The 21,568-nt window shown below is 36.5% G+C and overlaps 1 protein-coding gene across 4 annotated transcripts in view; it reads left to right on the top strand.

Annotated features, from left to right (window-relative positions):
* NKAIN2 (sodium/potassium transporting ATPase interacting 2) overlaps nucleotides 1-21,568 on the top strand; it is a 979,302-nt gene that overhangs the window by 406,573 nt on the left and 551,161 nt on the right. The gene's annotated exons all lie outside the window — the stretch shown is intronic.

The raw sequence follows: 21,568 nt of genomic DNA, 5'->3' as shown, positions 1-21,568 counted from the left end.
AAAACACAAGAAATAGACTAGGTGTTAGCTTTAAATAGAAGAGGGCAGAAGTCTGAGGAACTGGGGTGCTTTGTGGGCCAGTCTGGGTCTGAGAAAGAACTATTCGGTCTTAATAGTTGGAAGACTTATGAACTCTTGCGTTTCCCTCCCACCCTCCCTATCCTACCCCTCTAGGTGGTCACAAAGCACTGAGCTGATCTCCCTGAGTTAATTTTGAGAATTCTGTACAATCTAACGTTATGTGATATCATAACATTTTCTGCTCTAGTATTGAAACACAATTGGTTGGATCCATTGCCTCCTTGACAAGATCCATTGCCTCCTGGATACACAGGTGGTGTCCTAGCTCTGCAGTTGTGTTCCCTACAGTGAGTCCTGATGGTGACTAGGATGCTGCCAAAGCAAGAGGAGTGAAATCTTGCCTGTGACCCATCTTCCCATTCCAAGGGTTTGGAAGGAGCTAGGAATATGCTCGTTTACTTTTATTTGTCTTCCTTTCCTCAGACTTCCCACTTACATAGAAGAAAATAGTGAAAATGGGTCCAAACAAGCCATCTTTATCTCTTCAAATCTTAAGATCAAATCTTAAGATATGACATACTTTGATTCCGTATAGGTTTTACTCTCCATGTCCCCAGGACCTTTGTAATTTATGACCTTGTTTTTTTTTGTTTGTTTGCTTGATTTCATTTTTGCGGTACGCGGGCCTTTCACTGTTGTGGCCTCTCCCGTTGCGGAGCACAGGCTCCGGACGCGCAGGCTCAGCGGCCATGGCTCATGGGCCCAGCCGCTCCGCGGCATGTGGGATCCTCCCAGACCAGGGCACGAACCCGTGTCCCCTGCATCGGCAGGCGGACTCTCAACCACTGTGCCACCAGGGAAGCCCTGACCTTGTTATTTTTATGTGATGTCAACTCTAAATACCCAGCAAAAGTATACAGCGCTCCAAAAATTCTGAAATAACCTAAATGAGATTTTCTAAAGGCTCCCTATTTATTTGCTAAATTATTCTTGCTTGTTATACTATATTAACACCCACAAATCTTTGATAGCATAGCCATTTGTTTTTAAAGTGTTTTGTTTATTAATCAACACAAGTTTTGCCTTGAATTGTCAGTTCTTAATGTCATTTATCTTTTTTCTTTTTTTTAGATGTCTTAGGCTTTGCAGATCGTTCCCTTCTTCAGAGTTACCCTGGAATTTAGATCATGTCTATATGTACCCAGAACTTCATCAGGCCAACCTAACTCTCCCACCTTCTCTGGCTCTTCTTCTTGTCTGGTTCTTTCCTCTAAGGAGTTGTTGCGTACTTACTTTTCAGCATCAGATTTGTCCAACCATTTCTGCCTCTAAAGCATCATTGAATCAATGATACTCCAATGCTATTGTTCCCCACATCTTAGTTCTTCCTTCCTTCACGCAAATCTTTCCTAAAATGCTATTTCTTTCACAGTCTTTCTTCAGGCAAATAAGAATTTAATTCAACCTGAACTTTATTAATCATGTCTTTGGATATTTAGCACAATGCTAGCTGTGCCTTTAAAGTCACTGATATGCCCTTAATAACCAGAAGGTACAGTTGGGAAAAAAGAATGATTCCAAATAAAACAATGAGAGAGCTCAGTTAGAGGTATATTATCAAGTGCTCGTTTCTACTATGTTTACTATATATTCCTTAGAAAGGTGAGTGCTATATCCTCCTTCATCTCTTCCTATTTAACCAATTGCCCATTGTGACCCTAACCTTGCAGCCACCACACAATATGGGTATAATGCATGTCTCTGTATGTACTGATAAAATGTTAACCACTCACATACTTCATGTTCAATTTTGTTAAACATTCTTCTTCATCCTCCATCAATGTGGTCTGCCTGAGATAATAAGCATATAGGGGGTCTGTCCATGTAAGCTTTACTAATTGCATTTAGCTTAGTACTCTCCATAAATTCTAAAACATATTCTATAGCTAACACAAAAGTTATAAACATTTAAAATTTTATTGTTTGAATGAAGAATGTTGGATTGCCAAGTTTTGATTAGAAGTACAGTCTGTATTATACTTATTGCAAGCTTTTAAGTATCATTATCTTCTAGTAGAGTAGCTCCTCAGTAGTGCCAATCTTTCCATCATACGACTAAATAAGGTAGAGTTATAATGCTGGCTACCATTCAGATGGTGACAGGTGGCAGAGAAAGCACACAATGGAATTTTCCATCTGTTCTCTACTCTCTATCCAAGGCTTAAAGGACAGCGTGTGTTTTGTTATACACTGTTCAAACCATTTTCTCCACCTAAAACATCATTTAAAATTTTTTTTATACTTTAGCTTACCAGGAGACATAAATCTTGAAGGTCAAAATCACATGTTCATCTTTCCTCACCTTTTTTGAGAAAGCACACGGGTTTATTCCTTATGAAGAGATGAATTCTGGCTTGGGCTTTTATACTTTATCTGTAGAAAATATCTCAGCTTCCAACAGCTTTACAAAAAGCAGAATATATGTGTCCATAAAGAGTAATACATATAAAGAAGATTGGTATGCTTCATATTCACTGAATTGTTAAAGGCATTAAAGGTAGCCTCACTTTGTTATTAGTAATAGTTTTGTAAGTTTAGATTTTGATGGTACTCATTATGGAAGCAAGATTATAATACTAATAAAGAATATAACTTATGATAGATAGAGGGCTGCCAGTTTGAAATTTTGCATACAAGGGGAAATACTCTCTAGTTCGGATAGAAATTGTGAGTTTTTGAATTAAAATTTTAGTTTTTTTCTATTTAATTTTCCATGGGACATTTTTTATATGGCCTCTTCTGTGCCATTATAATACAGTAAAGTTTAAGAACCATAAAAGAGGCAGAAAATATGTTGTTATAAAATTTTTGTACGGAAAATGCCCTTCTTTCCCTGAGCACTTGGGATATATTCCTGGATGGCAAATAGTAAAGACTGTATTTTAATATGTTTAATTGTAATGACTTTATGTGAGTGAATGGGTTAAATTTAGTAATTCCATTTTTCTTCAAGAATTAATAAATTCTCTCTCTCTCTCTCTCTCTCTCTCTCTCTCTCTCTCTATATATATATATATATATATATATATATATGGCACTGTGCTATGTGCCATATAATGTACAAAGTTAAATATGTCCCTGTCTTTGAGGAGCTTGCAGAGTTTCTGGAATGGAGGCATGAATAAGGAAATAATGCACATAAAGCAGGGAAGATAAATTGGGGTTAAACTGTGTCCCATTGGTTCCCAAACCTGGATACCCAGAATGATCACCTAAGGCAGTTACTAAACTTACAGGTATTTTGGTTTTGTCAAAGGCAAGTCTGATTCTAAAAGTCAGGGTTGGATGGGGTTAACTTAAGAGGTGACCCAGAGGATGCTGAACAGAGGTCCACACAAAGGTTTTCAGAGATACTGAATCCTAGGGTGAGAAGTGAAAAAATCTGTCCTTGATTTGGCAAGCAATAGGAAGACACGAAAGGTTTTTGAAAAGATATATATTAACAGAAGAGTGCTTTTAGAAGATTATTCTGGTATGAGGAAAAATATGTTGTAGCACTGAAGATGCAATGGATAAGAGGGATTTATGAAATAAACATTGGACATGTTGAATGCTTAGGGCTTAGCAAGAAGTGGGGTGCATGGGACCAAGGAAAATGGAGTATTTGTGACAACAGTTTCTACTGGAAAAATAGAGGTGTTGGAATTGGCAGTGGAATAATAGACATAGGCTAGTAACCAATAGTCAGTTGGCTACTGGGTTTAGCCTAGAATGTAAAATTGGTTTTGCATGTGTTGAGTTTAAGACAGAGGTGTCTGTTAGGTACCTGTGATCACACCTATGACAGTCAAAAATGAGAAAGATTTTTGGATGATACACATAAGTATTCTAGTTTAAAACTTAGAAACATGATATCTGAGAGATACTATAGAAAAACTACTCAAACAAAGGATTTTGACAACTTCTACATTATGAGCCAGGAGAGAGTGAGTAATCTATGTAGAGAGATATATTTACCTAGTAGGACCAGCTGAGAAATGCCTGTGGTAGAGGTCAGTCATGGAATTTAGGAAACTGTGAATAACTGGCAATGTGAAATACTGCAGAACAATTAAGGAAGGTGAGACTTAGGAAAATTCAGTCTTGCTGTGCTGGAAGTCAGTAATTACTAGAGGAAGGACATTTTTCATTTGCAATCCTGGAACAAAACAAATTACAATTGGTTAAGGAATGAGTGACTAGTTAGCAAGTGGAGGCAGAAAGCATTTATTTTTTTGTTTTATTTTCTTGTGGAAGGGAACAGTAGGACAAAAAGTTCATAAAGTGCTAGTGAGACAAAACATAACTGAAAGAACTAAACCCAAGAAAGCTGGATGTGTGGTTGTGTGTCTGTATGTGTGTGTATATAGACAGCTTTTCGGTGGAATATAGCATCTGCAGAAAAATCGGTGAGTGAAGAAAGGAAATAAAAATACTAGGAATGTGTGGCTAAAATACATTAAACCTTATGGGACTTTGCTGACAGTATAACAATGTCCTGAATGTATGGGGCAAGAAAAGGATTCTTACATAACCCTGATATTTTTGAGCTCGATAAGTGACTAAAAGACGATGCTATTATAAGGGTAAGAAGAAAGAAGAGGGATTGCATTGAGGAGAAAGATGATGTGATTGCATTAGGTGGTGGGGTTTTTAGGTGCGATGAGGGCACCTGTAGGATATGTCCAGCAGACAATTGAATGTATATAGCTCAAGGGAACCAACATGTTCGCAGAGACTCATTGAACAGTGATTTGCAAGGAGGTGAGACTTGAACCTGGGGAATATGATAAAAAAAAAAAATGACAAAGTAGAGAAAAAGAGACAGTGAAAGGAGTTCAGTAGCACCTTGTCATTTTCTGACATCCAATGGGGAGATAGATGGTTAGGCAAGGAAGAAACTGGGAAGGAACAGGAATAAGGAAAAGAGGAAATCCTGGAGCTATACAAGACAGTTGAGATAGGAGAGATTTCAAAGAGATGACAGTTTTTTTATTATAATAATTGAAGCCAAGATATTAAGAATAAAGGAAAAATTTTAAACATATATATATATATATAATCTCATGGATTTTAATGTCATTGGGTGCCTTCATGAGAGCTATTTTAATTAAGTAGGGAAAACAGGGAACAAGACTAAAATAGGTTGAAGGGTGAATGTCAGGCCAATGGCGAATGTGGAAGCCACTGAATATAGACTATTTTTTGAAATTTTGATTGTAGAAAAATACTGGGTAACATATCAAAGGAATGTTTTGAGACATAAAGAATATATGTTGAAATAAAGCTTAGAATATACAGAAAAATCTTTAGTAATCCTACCACTGCAATGATATGCTCCATCACTACTAAGTGCTACATTTCCTTGTATCTGTCATGTGCATTTTCACTTTTATTACGGTAGTGTTTTTTAAAAGATAGCATTAAATAGATTTTACAAAGGAAGGTATCTTACTGTGGAGGAATTTATAGTTAATTTTAACACGGAAAGATTTTCTCAAGTACAGGAGACTTGAGAAGGAAAACTGAGAAGGAGGAATAGAAGACAAAAGTGAGGAAAGGGACAGAGTTCCCAGAAGAGATTTGATGAAAGAGTTGTTGTTGTTGTTTTTTTTTTTTTTTTGCGGTACGCGGGCCTCTCACTGTTGTGGCCTCTCCCGTTGCGGAGCACAGGGTCCGGACGCGCAGGCTCAGCGGCCATGGCTCACGGGACCAGCCGCTCCGTGGCACGTGGGATCCTCCCGGACCAGGGCACGAACCCGCGCCCCCTGCACCGGCAAGCGGACTCCCAACCACTGCGCCACCAGGGAAGCCCCTGATGAAAGAGTTTTAAGGACAGAAATGGGTTTGCAAACAAGTGGGATTTGTTCTGAAACACAAGGTAAAGAGGAGAAAATGGAGAGGAAGATGTTGGAGTTGAGAAATATGAGGAATTTGGCAGCCAGAATACTGGGAATGTCACCCGCATAGATCTTAAAATCAACAAGATTATTGGCACCGTGGCCTTCCATAAATGTTGTGATTGTTTTATAATAATTGTTTGTGCGTGAAGAACTGCATGAATCCTCCAATCAAACTCTCAGCATTTATTGAATTGGCTTTTCCTGTAATTACTCTGCTACAGAAGAACAGAATCCTAGGTTATTGAATAAGGTGAAGCTTTCAGCAATTCTAGCTTGACTGTTATTGCTTTTCTTATCTATCGTAGACTTTGTGCACAGAGTAACCAAGTTATATACAGGGAATTTTACAATCACATGCCAGATTTTGGTTCCAAAGTATTATTCATTTCTCAAAATATTATTTCAAGTCTTTGTGAGAATCAACAGTATCTCGTTATTCACAGTAGTGAGAATATGAAAATAGCTTTAGTAGACCATAAACATATCCAACATCTCCAAAAGTTTTCTCCCATCCTCTTTATTATTCTTTTTGTATGTGTGTATGATAAGATCACTTAACATAAGATCTACCCTCTTAGCAAATGTCTAACTATTTAATACAGTATTGTTAACCATAGGCTTTATGCCGTACAGCAGATCTCTAGGACTTATCTTTTATAACTGAAACTTTACAACCTTTGACGAATACTCCCCCATTTTCCTCTCCCCCCTACCCCCCAGCTCCTAACGAGCGCTATTCTACTCTCTGCTTGGATGAGACTGACCATGTTAGATTCCTCATATAAGTGGTGTCATGTAGTATTTGTCCTGCTATGTGTGGCTTATTTCACTTAGCATCATGTCTTCCAGCCTCATCCATGTCAAGTGTCAGAATTTTCTTCCCTTTTAAGGTTGAATAATATTCCATTTAGGTTGCTTCCATATCTTGACTCTTGTAAATAATGCTGCAACATACTTGGTAGTGCAGATGTCTCTTTGAGATCCTGATTTCAATTCCTTTGGTTATATACCCAGAAGTATCACATATAGACCAATGGTAGAGAATACAGGCCCCAGAAATTAACCCATGCGTTAGTGGGCGACTAATCTTCTATAAGGGTGTCAAGAACACACAGTGAAGAAAGGATAGTCTCGCCAATAAATGGTATTGGGAAAACTGTATATCCACATGCAAAAGAATGAAATTGAAAAATTTATTTTACACCATACATAAAAATCAATTCAAAATGGATGAAAGGCTTAAATGTGAGACCTGAAACTACAACTGCTAGAAGAAAACATAGGGAAAAACTCCTTGACGTTAGTCTTAGCAACGATTTTTTGGATTTGATGCCAAGAGCACAGGTAACAAAAGCAAAAATAGAAAAACGGGACTGTATCAAACTAAAAAGCTTCTGCACAGCAAAGGAAACCATCAACAAAATGAAAAGTCAGCTTGTGAAAGAGAGAAAATAATTGCAAACCAAGTATGTGGTAAAGGGTTAATATCCAAAATATATAAGAAACTCCTACAACTTAACAAAAATAATTTAAAAAACAGGCAAAAACTGAATACACGTTTCTCCAAAGAAGACGTGTAAATGACCAACAGGTATATGAAAATGTGCTCAACATCCCTAATTATCAAAGGAATGAAAATCAAAACCACAGTGAAATATCACCTCACACCTGTTTTGGTGGCTTTTATAAAAAAAAAAAAAATCCAAAAGATAACAAGTGTTGGCAAACGTGGAGAAAAGGGAACCCTTGTACACTGTTGATGGGGACATAAATTGATACGGTCGATATGGAAAATAGTACGGAGGTTCCTCAAAAAATTAAAAATAGAACTGCTCAGTATGTTTTAAATCTACACCTCAATCATCCTCTCTTCATTCCTGCTGCATGTTTGCTCCATGCTCAAAGTGTATTTCAATTAAAGGTCTACTTCTTTGGTTCATTAATGAGAGATAATCTAGCACATTTTCACTGTGGAAACATGTCTCATGCTATTTCTCAGATATTGGCTTTTGGCCAATCCTAGTTACATTTTCTTATGTTCTTTATTTCATTTAAGTGCGTTCCCCTTAGCTTTTAAACCTGATAGTATGTTGAGAGACATTTAATCCATGTAGTTTATTACTTTAGCTCTTACGCATCCCATCTTATCACTTCAGTGTATAGTAAAAGTTCTTTCATTCAAAAGATACTAAGCAGCTTAGTGAGTATTTAAAGAGTCTTACTCTGGGAGAAATAAAACTTGGCAGTTTAGGCCAATTCCACAATTTTAGCGTTTTGACTTAATTTAGCACAGAATTTAGAATCCACAGGAGTGGTATATATGTATTTATGGTTTCATTAGCTTCCGATCTTGCAGTTTAGCTATTATGAGTTGCTAGCCTATTTTCATTTGTTAAAAATGAAGGAATCTGTATTATCCTCCAGCTTGAACTGCTGTTTTCCCCCAGTTGGCAAATTAACCAGAGTAAAAAATATTTTTGATGCGTCAGTAACAGACATTCAGAAAAATAAAATTAACTTCCTCTGAAACCGGGGCTTTACCAAAGTGTAATACAACATTGGGTCAGGAATCGGAAGACTATATCTACAGTTTTATGGTTGGGACTTTCAACTCAGATAGCTCTGAGTTTGAGTCCAGTCTTTGTTATTTCCTGGTTTCGTGATCATGAGCGTGCTTTGTATCCTATCTACTCAGTATCAAGATGTATGAAAGGGGCATATTAAGAGTTCCTCTCTCATAAATTTGTTGTGAGGCAAATACAAGGTGATAATTTACTTAATGCAGAGCCCAAAGCATAGTGCTTAATGGAAGGTTAATTACTGATAGAATCTAAGCTGCTTAAAAGAGTACCTGACTAATACTCACACAATGATAGTTGGTAGAAGTCTCATATTATGAAATGCCATTTCTCCCCTGCACCCTGCATTCAGCATTCCTCTTCAAACCAATTTTTTGTTTTTTATTCTTTCTTTCTTTCTTTCTTTATTTGGATCTCAAAACTGCCGTTTCCTCTACTTTAGTGATAGTCTCAGTTTTCATTGCAGTTCATTGGAGCTAATAAAATAGTGTTGCAATTGTTTGGGGGTTTCTTATTTTTAGTCAGTTCCTACTGCATTTCTTGCTCCACAGTGCCAGTAGGTCAGTCATTTTAATGCACACGTTTAAGGAGGCACATTCTTGTTCAAAAGCCACTGATGCCTCTCCGTTGTCTGTTGAATATAGCATGTATGTTCATCACGGCATTCAGTGTCGTCCAACCTGACTTGCATCAACACCACCCACTCCACCCCTGTCCCCATTTCTCAAGGACCAGTGACACTGGATCTCCTCCAGGTTTTCCTCGAAAACAGGATGATTTTCCACACCTCTGAGACTGTGCCCTGCCTGCCTCTACTACCCATAATTCACTTGTCCCATACCTGTGTTTCACAGCCTCGTTGTCTTTGTGACCTGGTGTTTTGGGAGTAGTTTAGATTAGTCTTCATGGCCTCAACACTTCTTCCATAAAGGGATGCATCTGAGGGGCAGTGCGGTGGACCTGGATTTAGGGGGCAGGTCTTTGCATCCTTAACACCACTACGGTTTAGCAGAGGGGCCTTTGGGAAATTCTCTCAAGGATCTGAGCACTAGTTCTCTCAATTGTAAAAGAGATACCGACTATTTTCTCCCTCCTCACAAGGTTGTTCTGGGGAATCAGGTGCTGAATTTATTTTTCTATTGCTGCTGTAACAAATTATCAAAAACATAGCGACTTAAAACAACACAGATTTGTTATAGTACTGTAGGTCAGAAGTTCAGCAGGGGTTTCAATGGTCTAAAATCAAGGTGTTGGCAGGGCCATCTTCCTTTCTGGAGGATTAGCGAAACAGTCCATTTCTTTGCCTTTTTCAGCTTCTAAAGGCCTCTCTGAGGTCTTTGCACATAGCCTTACATTTCAGAATCAACAAGAGTGGGTCATCGTGCAGCGGACTTTCTCTGCCATCTTCTCATGCTGTCACCTCTCTCTGACCTCAACTGGGAAGTGTTTTCCACTTTTAAAGACTCTTGTGATTACATTGAGCCCACCAGAATCCAGAATAATCTCCCCATCTTGAGGTCCTTAATGTTAATTATATCTGCAAATTTACTTTTGTGATGTAAGGCAGTATATTCACAGATTCCAAGGATTGGGGCATGGACATTTTGGGGAGCCATTATTCTAGCTACCCTAGACACAAAAAGATGCATCAGCATGAGCGGTTATCAGTGACATAGTGAAGAACCCAAATGTACTTGAGAGGAATATTTGTTCATCCCTTAAAATGTTTGGTGTTTCTTGCTACCTCCCATGATTTCTTTTTTTGAGGAATATGGAAGTTCAGAATTTTGTTTGTGTGTGTATGATTGTGCTTAGGTATTAAAAAAATTGGTTTTTCTCTGAAAACAATCCAAAAGATATTAACTAATAACAAGAAATGATAATGAATTGAAAAAGTGATTTGAGTTATTTTATTTCCTACAACTTCTATTCAACCTCATAAACTAGAGAGTTTTGTCTAGTTCTATTACTCTCAAATAATTTGAGTGAGCAAATGCTCAGATATGTATGGTATTGCTAGATCATGATGTGAAAACACTTGTTGTGGTACTCATGTAAAAGGAGGATTCTCCTAAAGACGTGCGGGAGGTGAGTGGATGATGGCTGCTCTTTCTGTGAAAGCAACAAGAGTGGGCTGTTTCTCCTACTTTTAACAAGACTGCCTAAGGGTAGAATCTGAAATGTGTACTTGTGTGATGCAATTGCTATTCCTTTTCCCTTCGTGGGTTAAATTATATATTAATGGGAAACTCACATAGCTATGTTTTGTATGTATTTAGTAGACTGAATTTTATCTCATCAGTTTTCCTTTGTTATAATGCAAGCATCTTTAAATTAAGGATTTACTATACTATTAACTTTATTGAATTAAGTAGGAAGACTCTTCTAAGGTAAATTCAAGAAGCGTAAAGTGTTATCATTGAAATAATTAATGTGCAGAACATTTTAACATAGATCGACTCTTTTTATGATACTGCTCTTTAAAATTGTAGCCTTTGCTTCATTAGAGTGATGAAGAATTTTCTGTGAACATATGTAAGAAGGAGAAAAGAGAAGAAATGAGCTCCAGAATACATTTTAGTTCATTGACTGTTATGTTAACAAAATTCTAATGAGATTTTTTTCTTACTATTTTGGTGCTCAAATGATAGATTAAGCTTCAGGTTCTGTTTTTCCATTAATCTTCTCTTGGCCTCAGTTTCTTCATCTTTAAAATGGGGTGATGAGAAAAATGCTTTTTGAATTGCCTTCCACTTAGTGGGAATGTCTTGGTACCTGGGCAGAGCTCACTCAGAGCAGTTCTTGTACATGAATGCCTACTGATAAGTAGTTAATTAGTACATTTGTGTTTTTTAAAATGAATCATGCTTTTTCTCCTTTTATCTCATAAGCATTTTGCTTACATAGTTATAGTTCAAAAGTGAGTTAAATAATTATGTTTATTACTTATAAGCACCGAGGATTTATTTTAAGTTTTTTTTTAAGGCATGACTTTATGCCTCAAACACCATCACAAATTCCTTAGTCCCTGTTGTACATTTATCATTAATTAAATATAAACTTTATGTTTAGCTATAATTTTATACATGTAAATGTAATTTGCCCATAGTAGATTGAGGGGCGAAACTATATTTTAGATATCCTATTGTAATGCCACTGAACAGTTAATAGGCACAGCCTAAATCCTAACTTATAATGCACTGTTTGGCTCTTCAGAGCATGTTTCTTGTCATATAGGCTTGTGATCTAAGATCAGTGTGCTAACATTGCACAAGGAAAGGGCAAAATTATGGGAAAACTTCTCCTATGTGAAATATTATATAACCTCAGAGCATAACTCTCCTTGCAAAGCATCATATGCTATGTGCAGCTTTTAGAAAATAAAGTGTGAATAACAAGCAAATAGACTAAATGCTCTGATGAGAAGATGAGGTACAAACTCAGGTTCTAAATTTCAGCAAGTAGTGAAAGGATGGTGTTCTACTTCTTGAGGCAGGATATTGTGAAGTTTATAAGGTAAAGGCAGAGCCTATTGATATTCAATTACTACTGTATTTGAGCATCTACTGTGTCGCTGTGACACCTCTATAAATGGATTAGTCTAATCTGAGAAAAGTGTTTAAAACATGAAGGGATAGTACCAGGATATGAAGTTTGCTTGACATCAAAGTACCTGCTCTTTCCTCTTTCAAAGTAAATAGATTTTGTAATACAGAGGTCATTACAAAGAATCAAAGGATATTCTTGATACTCAGGATAGTAGAGGCTGCTGGTGGCACAAGACTCTTTTTAGGGAGAGGTGTGGAGGGGTTAGTTATAGGACTGCCATTGCAATGGATCATTAAAGCAAATGTTTTATGCATTTCTATCCATAGTCTAGGTTCCCTCACTAAGGAGACAGGATGAGGCTTCCATTTTCCACTAGCATGATCCATTAGATATCCTGAATGACTCTTCTTATTGAAACAATAAGATGCTGGATAAAAATAGTTCTAAAAACTTATTCAAATGCACTGCTGGCACAACACACACAAATACACAAAAGAATCAAAGAGTATTGAAGTAAGATGGAACTTAGAACTCCGGAGTTGCATAAGCACCAAGATTGCTTTCATCATGAGGGTTTATACTGCATTCTCATGACCTGGAGTATCTCCTTTAAAGGCTGCCTGAGGCACAGAAGATAGGAGTTAAGACCTAGAGCTAGACAGACATAGGGGATCTAATATATCTCAAAAAAAGCTGGAAACCCAAAAGACTGCCTTCTTATATAATGATGAAGGAGAACTAAGACCCATTACATAGTAGGAGATAGCAAAGAGACTTCCCTGTCTCAGCCTTGATGCAGGAAAAGGGAAACAGATGCATTTTGAGAATCAAACCCACAAACTTTGTATGCCTGAGAATTATGATCACACAAAGCTTTATGTCACTTTTTTAATACAAATAATGTTACCTATTTGAAGAGGGGGGTGAATCTCAGGGGAGAATTTAATTTAAAATTATCTTTGGTCAACAAGACCCAGTCAACAAGAATAAAACATACACCTCCTTTTGTAGAGACTTGGCTTTACCTAAGTTTCAGAGAATTTCCATAGGTCCCGTTAGAGTAATAAGCAGCTTACAGAAACCATAAAGTAAAAAAAACCAACATAACTGAGAATGTACAGAAGCAGGAGAAGCAGATCAATAGAGACTTCGGATATTGGAAATAACAAAATATGAAATATATATGTTTGTTTTTTAACAAGGGACAGGAGGCTATAAAGTACAACCAAGCAGACGAAAAGATTATCAAATGGAATAAAATTCAAATATGACAATTGAGGTTAAAAGTATAATAATGAATTACAGCAGGTTAGACAAAGATAAAGGTATAAAATGGTTTCCAGGAATATTGATTCAGAGTAATAATGCAGAATGAAGTCTAGACACACAGATGAAAAACAGGAAAGGAAGATTAAAGGATAGGCAGAATCAAGTGAAAGGTTCTCATCTATGACTATTCAGAGTTTCAAAGGCACTAATAGAAAGGGGAAAAATGAGTAAATTTCTAACAATTTTTGAAAGACTCCAATCCTAAAATCCACTAATCCCAAAGAATTCCAAGGATAATTAATAGATATTTTCAACTAGATGTATCATAGTAAAACTGTAGAATCTAAATACAAAGAGAAGATCTTACAAACCTCCAGAAAAAAATTATATGGTGTACAAACATCAGTAAGTTAATTGATGTTAGACTTTTCAACAGCAATAATGTAAACAAGAAGACGGTGAAATAGTGCCTTCAGTCTATTGAGAGAGAATCATTATGAACCTAGAATTCCATATCCAGGAAAACTGTCTTGCTAGCATTAGGTCGAAATGAAGATCTTTTAAACAACCAAGTGAGAGAATTTATACTCACTAGAGGAAAGTCTGAAGGAGGTACTTGAGATAGAAGGATTATAATCACAGTTATATGGTCTGAGATTTAAGGAGGTAGTGTGAGTAAAGATATGGGTAAATATTGAGTAAATTAAGCAAACATTGCATGGATAAAAACTAGTACTGGGGCTTCCCTGGTGGCGCAGTGGTTGAGAGTCTGCCTGCCGATGCAGGGGACATGGGTTCGTGCCCCGGTCCGGAAAGATCCCACGTGCCGCGGAGCGGCTGGGCCCGTGAGCCATGGCCGCTGAGCCTGCGCATCCGGAGCCTGTGCTCCGCAACGGGAGAGGCCACAACAGTGAGAGGCCCGCCTACCGCAAAAAAAAAAAAACAAAAAAAACTAGTACTAATTTCTAACTCATGAAGGGGAAAAATGTAGGATCATGACAAAAATAGCACATTTGTTGGAAAGAGGTGATAGGTCTTGGTATCTAAGGACTTGGTGTCGTCTGAAGGAAGGTAAAGATATTAATTAACTTTAAATTATGGCAAAAAAGTATGCATTCTAAAACAGCAAAGATAATTTTTAAAAGAATAAACACAGGGATAAACTTTCTAAACAAATTGAATAAAAAATGGAATGACGGAAATTCTATTGTTTAAAAATAGGGCAATAAGCAAAAAGGATAGAAATAGAAAACCTAAAATGAGTTTGTAGAAATAGTAGCAATGACAAGTTTTTAGATATAATAATATACATAAATTGACTAAAACCTCTAGTTAATACAAAAGGATTGTTGGATTGCATTTTTAACAATTCAGTTAAACTCTGTCTCAACCTAAAATATAAGGAGGCAGAGATTGAAAGTCAAAGGACAGAAGAACACATATCATATAAATTATAAACAAAGGTAATATAACATATAGCTCTATTAGTCAAATGACATAAAGATAAAAAAGGCATGTCAAATCTAGAAGAAGTTATTTCAACAATGTAACGACTGCCACAACAAAAAGATTAATTTCCCAAATACATAAACGAGTCTATGAAAATAGTAACCCTCAGCTGAAGAAATGAGCTAAAGAAATGAACAGTGGTAAATGGGAGTGTTTCCTTAATTTCTGTTTCAGATTTTTCATTATTAGTGTACAGGAATGCAAGAGATTTCTGTGCATTAATTTTGTATCCTGCTATTTTACCAAATTCATTGATTAGATCTAGTAGTTTGCTGGTAGCATCCTTAGGATTCTCTGTGTATAGTATCATGTCATCTGTAAACAGTGACAGCTTTACTTCTTCTTTTCCAATTTGGATTCCTTTTATTTTTCTTCTCTGATTGCTGTGGCTAAAACTTCCAAACCTCTGTTGAATAATAGTGGTGAGAATGGACAACCTTGTCTTGTGCCTGATCTTAGAGGAAATGGTTTCAGTTTTTCATCACTGAGAACAATGTTGGCTATGGATTTGTCATATATGGCCTTTATTATGTTGAGGTAAGTTTGCAACAAAATGAATAAAATATATAGGAATAAACCTACATATGGAGGCAAAAGACCTGTATGCAGAAAACTGTAAGACACTGATGAAAGAAATTAAAGATGATACAAACAGATGGAGAGATACACCGTGTTCTTGGATTGGAAGAATCAACATTGTGAAAATGACTATACTACCCAAAGCAATCTACAGATTCAGTGCAATCCCTATCAAAGTACCACTGGCATTTTTCACAGAACTAGAACAAAAAATTTCACAATTTGTATGGAAACACAAAAGACCCCGAATAGCCAAAGCAATCTTGAGAAAGAAAAACGGAGCTGGAGGAATCAGGCTCCCGGACTTCAGACTATGCTACAAAGCTACAGTAATCAAGACTGTATGGTACTGGCACAAAAACAGAAAGATAGATCAATGGAACAGGATAGAAAGCCCAGAGATAAAACCATGCACGTATGGTCACCTTATGTTTGATAAAGGAGGCAAAAATATACAATGGAGAAAAGATATCCTCTTCAATAAGTGGTGCTGGGAAAACTGGACAGCCACATATAAAAGAATGAAATTAGAACACTCCCTAACACCATACACAAAAATAAACTCAAAATGGATTAAAGACCTACATATATGGCCAGACACTATAAAACTCCTAGAGGAAAACATAGGCACAATCCCTATGACATAAATCACAGCAAGATCCTTTTTGACCCATCCCCTAGAGAAATGGAAATAGAAATGGAAATAAAAACAAAAATAAACAAATGGGACCTAATGAGACTTAAAAGTTTTTGCATAGCAAAGGAAACCATAAACAAGACGAAAAGACAACCCTTAGAATGGGAGAAAATATTTGCAAATGAAGCAACTGACAAAGGATTAATCTCCAAAATTTACAAGCAGCTCATGCAGCTCAATATCAGAAAACAAACAACCCAATCCAAAAATGGACACATATACAGATATATGTGTAGAAGATATACAGATTGCCAACAAACATATGAAAGGATGCTCAACATCACTAATCATTAGAGAAGTGCAAATCAAAACTACAATGAGGAGAAGCAGGAGAAGCAGATGGCCACCAGTCAGAATGGCCATCATCAAGAAATCTACAAGCACTAAATGCTGGAGAGTGTGTGGAGAAAAGGGAACCCTCTTGCACTGTTGGTGGGAATGTTAATTGATATAGCCACTATGGAGAACACTATGGAGGTTCCTTAAAACACTAAAAATAGAATTACCATACGACCCAGCAATCCCACCACTGGGCATATACCCTGAGAAAACCATAATTCAATGAGTCATGTACCACAATGTTCATTGCAGCTCTATTTACAAAAGCCAGGACATGGAAGCAACCTAAGTGTCCATCGACAGATGAATGCATAAAGAAGATGTGGCACATATATACAATGGAATATTACTCAGCCAGAAAAGGAAACGAAATTGAGTTATTTGTAGTGAGGTGGATGGAACTAGAGTCTGTCATACAGAGTGAAGTAAGTCAGAAAGAGAAAAATAAATACCATATGCTAACACATACATATGAAGTCTAAAAAAAAAAAAAAAAGGTTCTGACGAACCTGGGGGCAGAACAGGAATAAAGACACAGACATAGAAAATGGACTTGAGGACATGGGGAGGAGGAAGGGTAAGCTGAGATGAAGTGAGAGAGTGGCATGGACATATACACACTACCAAATGTAAAATAGCTAGTGGGTAGCAGCTGCATAGCACAGGGAGATCAGCTCCGTACTGTGTTACCACCTAGAGGGGTTGGATAGGGATGTTGGGAGGGAGACACAAGAAGAAGGAGATATGGGGATATATGTATATATATAGCTGATTCACTTTGTTATAAAGCAGAAACTAACACACCATTGTAAAGCAATTATACTCCAATAAAGATGTTAAAGAAAAAAAAAAGAAATGAACAGGCATTTTACAAAAGGAATTTAAAATTGTTAATAATCACCTGCATGGATATTAAAGCTATTTAGCAATAAGGAAAATGATAATTAAGCCTACCCTGGGAACCCATTATAAAACCACCAGATTGGGGAATTTTAATAAGTCAGTCAAAACTGTTGATATTCTTTGTATGTACTGTTGGTGCCCCTCAAACTCCTTTGGTGTGAATTCAAGCTGATAGAACTCTTTGGGAAAATGTTTGTCATCCCTAAAAAAATATTAGTTTGTAAGTCCTACTGCCTAACAATTCTAATCCTAAATTTGAAGTCTATAGAAATTCTTATACATGTGAAGAAGGTATATAAAGAATATTTATGACAGTAACATTTGTAGCGGTGTGTGTGCATGTGTGTCCTTATGCATGGTTACTCACACACAAATATATACCCAAAACTGGAAACCATGCATTAATCTATTCACAGGAGAAAGGATAAATAAACGTCATATTCATTAGTGAAATGGATGAAAAAGCTACAACTAAATGCATTATAAGACCAATATCAAGATCATAATTTGGAGCAAAGTAACAAATCATAGATCATCTCAACTATAAATCATTTTATAATGCATAATATAACATAAACTAAAATATCGTTTAGTGATACAAACATAAGTGGTAAAAACTATTTAAAAAAGGGCAATAAAATCATTAACACCAATTTCAGGATAGTTGTTACCTGAAGAAGGAAGATGAGATAATAAAATGGGGGTACCACATGCGGGACTTCTGAGTTACTGGCTATAAACTGTTTCTTAGTCTTAATAGATATTTTTATTATTTAAAATACATATGTGCATATATACTTTATATTCATGCATAGCATGAACTTTTATGTCTAATTTACAATTAAACATGTACTAAAGGAAGTTAGATATGTAGTACTTTACAAATTTATCGTAGAATAGGATGGAAGAAGATTCAATTGCTTTTCTTCACTCTTTCACTGTTAGTGGTTAAAAGCAAAATCTCAGAAACTCTGGGTTCAGTTTACTACCTTTGTGACTTTTGGCAAGTTATTTAGCTTCTCTGTGCTTCGGTATCCTTATTTCTAAATTAGAGATAATATAGTACCTAATTCATGAGGTTGTTATGAGAATTATATCAATTCATATTTGTAAGCACTCAGAAAAATGCCTGCCACAGAGCAGCAACTATATACAAATTAGTTAAATAAAAATTATGAAAGTAAATTCATTTGTCTTCCTTCTTGCAGTTATGTATTTACTTCTCAAAATCTGTAGGATAACCAAGATAGTGAAAATATCAACAGACATTTTGATTGGTTATGCATTGAACTTATAATCAATTTGGGGACAAATTGACATTTTTCAATACTAGGTTTTGTAGTTCATGAACATGGTCTATCCCTGTATTTGTTTAGATTAGACATTTCTCTCAGACATGGTTAGGAATTTCTAAATTCATTGCTTTGAGAATATATTATCAATATGTCATTTTTAAATGTTTTTGTTGCTAAATATAAATACAGCAAATTTACTAATCTCACATTCTTTTTCTGTTAATTATCTGTATATTTATTTTTATCTTCTGCATAGGAAATCATGTCTTCTGCAAATAGTGATAATGTTATTTTCCCCAAATGAAGGAATATGAAAAAATAATTTGGGAAAGGAGTTGTGTCTTTAGAGTATTCCCTGACAGAATAAAGATTCAATGTCAGCACACCTAGGGTAGTTTGTTAGTTTGGAGGCTGCTTTAACTCCTCCCTAATTCAATAGTATTCTACTTCTAATGGTGAGGAGAGAGAGAGAGAATTCAAATCATTAGTATTATTTACTCCGAAAATCAGAAGTGAACCTTCTCTCCTCCCTAATAACATTTATTATAAAACTTCCATGATGAACCGTGTATACTGTTTGAAAGATTGCAGTGGCACACCAGTTTTCTTCTAGTATATGTTGATAACTCACTATCTGACTCTGGAATTTTCATTTTTTCCATATCATCTTTTCTATAATATTTGTTGTTCATGTGCAGCTGTTACTTTATTAAACGTTCTACTTTCAACTGAAGTAATTTCCCCAATCTAGCAAATTCTCCTGTTATATATACCTCATGTTGGAGGGCAGCCCCATGAGACAAACATCTGCCAAACATTGTACTGTTTTATAAAGATATTGCTTTTAGGAAACGGTGAATGTCTTTCTTCATTTTAGGGGACTAGAGAGTATAGCAATGCTGTATATATTGATTTGTACTTCTTCCTTTTCTCCTGTGGGGGGTGTTTATTTGTTTCATTATAGAAGCCAAAACAATGGGAGTTTTTTTTAAAAAAAATAAGAGGCTATCACAAATATAGCTATGGTGCAACCCAAGATAATGGTTTTGAATATGAAGAAGTCCTACAGGAAGGACTTGCAAGTCTTTTTATATTACTTCATCGTTAAATGGACAGTACAATCAGATGCAGTTTCCTGTTAAGCACTGCTTCTCTCCATCCTTAAACATTGATATTAGAGAGCTGAAAAGTAGATAGTAAGACGCTTTAACAAAAAAAAAAAAAAAGCATTACAAAACAATAGTACAACCTAACATATGCCTCGTCTCTTCATGAACATCTAATTATTACTCTAAGTAGCCACCTCTATTTATAGTCAGCTTTTGATTGTCCTCAGTAGGCTTTCTCCTTAAGTCCCCTCACTGCCTTTGCCTCAAGCTGAATGGAATTCTCTAAAGTTGAAGCCAGGTGATGAATTAAACCCCTTGGCTCTGATAATGAACTAGTAGAGTCCGGTTGTCTAAACAGCTATTCCTGTTCACTTGCGTCATCGTGTCTCCCTCCAGGGTGATAATTGCTCAGACCACATTGTGGCTCATTTCTTTATAATGCCTATAACGGTGCTTTTTCAAGGGAGGGAACTGCATATTTTAGAGCCGTGATAAAATGCAGGAAGGCATGCTGCCATAATGTGGTTGGCCCCATCTTGTGTACAGCTATGAACATTTGTATTTATGACAACCATTTCACACTTGTATATTTGGAAAATGGTGAAATGTTTATGTGCTCATATACTAGAATTTGTGAATTTTCCTTATTCTGCTAAGGATAAAGAACACTTGTCTAATTTCAAACATTTGCTTGAACAGTGTCAACCTTGGGGGAGAGCGGGGGAAGGAAGAGTGGTTGCCTGCATCCTCATAATATGCATGTTAATTCATACTGATATTTTGAACAAGGCACAGCTGCTGGGTAACCATGTGATCCTTCTGTCTCACAGAGGATGATGCATTTTCATGCAGCCCGTCATGGAGCAATAGAAGGAAAGCTCCCATTTTAGAAATTTGTTACGAATGGAAAGTAAGAGAAAGTCGGGCTCACCTGTGAATACTAAACAGGAGAAAGCCCATCACAGTCAGTGATCAGAATGTCCAGAGCTCTCTGTGTTGATCATTGATACCCAAAAAAACTGCATGAAACACTATTTGCTCAGACCATCAAATTGAAACCATCACTCCAGCCATAGTCAGTCATAGGACGCTTGCATTAAAATATACTCTTACTCGTCCTTTGCTTTAGAAATTCGTCTCCGTTCTGTTTTCCCTTTATCTACCCACGTCATAAACAGCCCATGGTGCTGGTGTCTTCTGGGCATCATTTCCTTGCTCAGTCTGCTGCTCCTCAAAGCTTTTAATAATTCTAAAGGAGCAACATCACCTTTCTTTGGAAGCTCTTCTTCATTGAACAAATGGATATGGAAAAAAAGTTCATTTCAGATATCTAATTAAATCATCCTTTACCAGGGTAGTCACCCCTTGGAATGTTGACATGCTACTCTATTCTCAGCAAGTCAGTTGGCAAGAAGGAGACTTTCTTTAATCCTTGGGCTCTGAGATCATCATTTGGGCAAAATACTTTGAAGATTAGGGAGATGTTGCTGCGGCAATAATCCGAAAGGTCTTCACCCACAGGTACAGGTCACAGATTTATCTTAGGAAAACTGCACCGGTTTCTGATGAAGGGTGATTTCCTTTCACATATTTCTGTGAAAAATGAGGTACTGCAGAGAGCCCTTGCATGTCTATGTATAATTCATAGCCTTGTTAAAGAATGTGAGGCAGTCTGATCAATCTTAAATGTAACCAGCCACCTTTGCTATCTCAGAGTCCATTGAAAGGTAACCCAGGAACCAGATGGAAACTGACAGTCCTTAATACTTTTATGTAA

This window comes from Pseudorca crassidens, chromosome 13 (assembly GCF_039906515.1).
Source record: "Pseudorca crassidens isolate mPseCra1 chromosome 13, mPseCra1.hap1, whole genome shotgun sequence".
Lineage (NCBI taxonomy): Eukaryota > Metazoa > Chordata > Mammalia > Artiodactyla > Delphinidae > Pseudorca > Pseudorca crassidens.
Note: the sequence above shows the minus strand (reverse complement) of the source record. Positions and strands in the feature narration are given on the sequence as shown.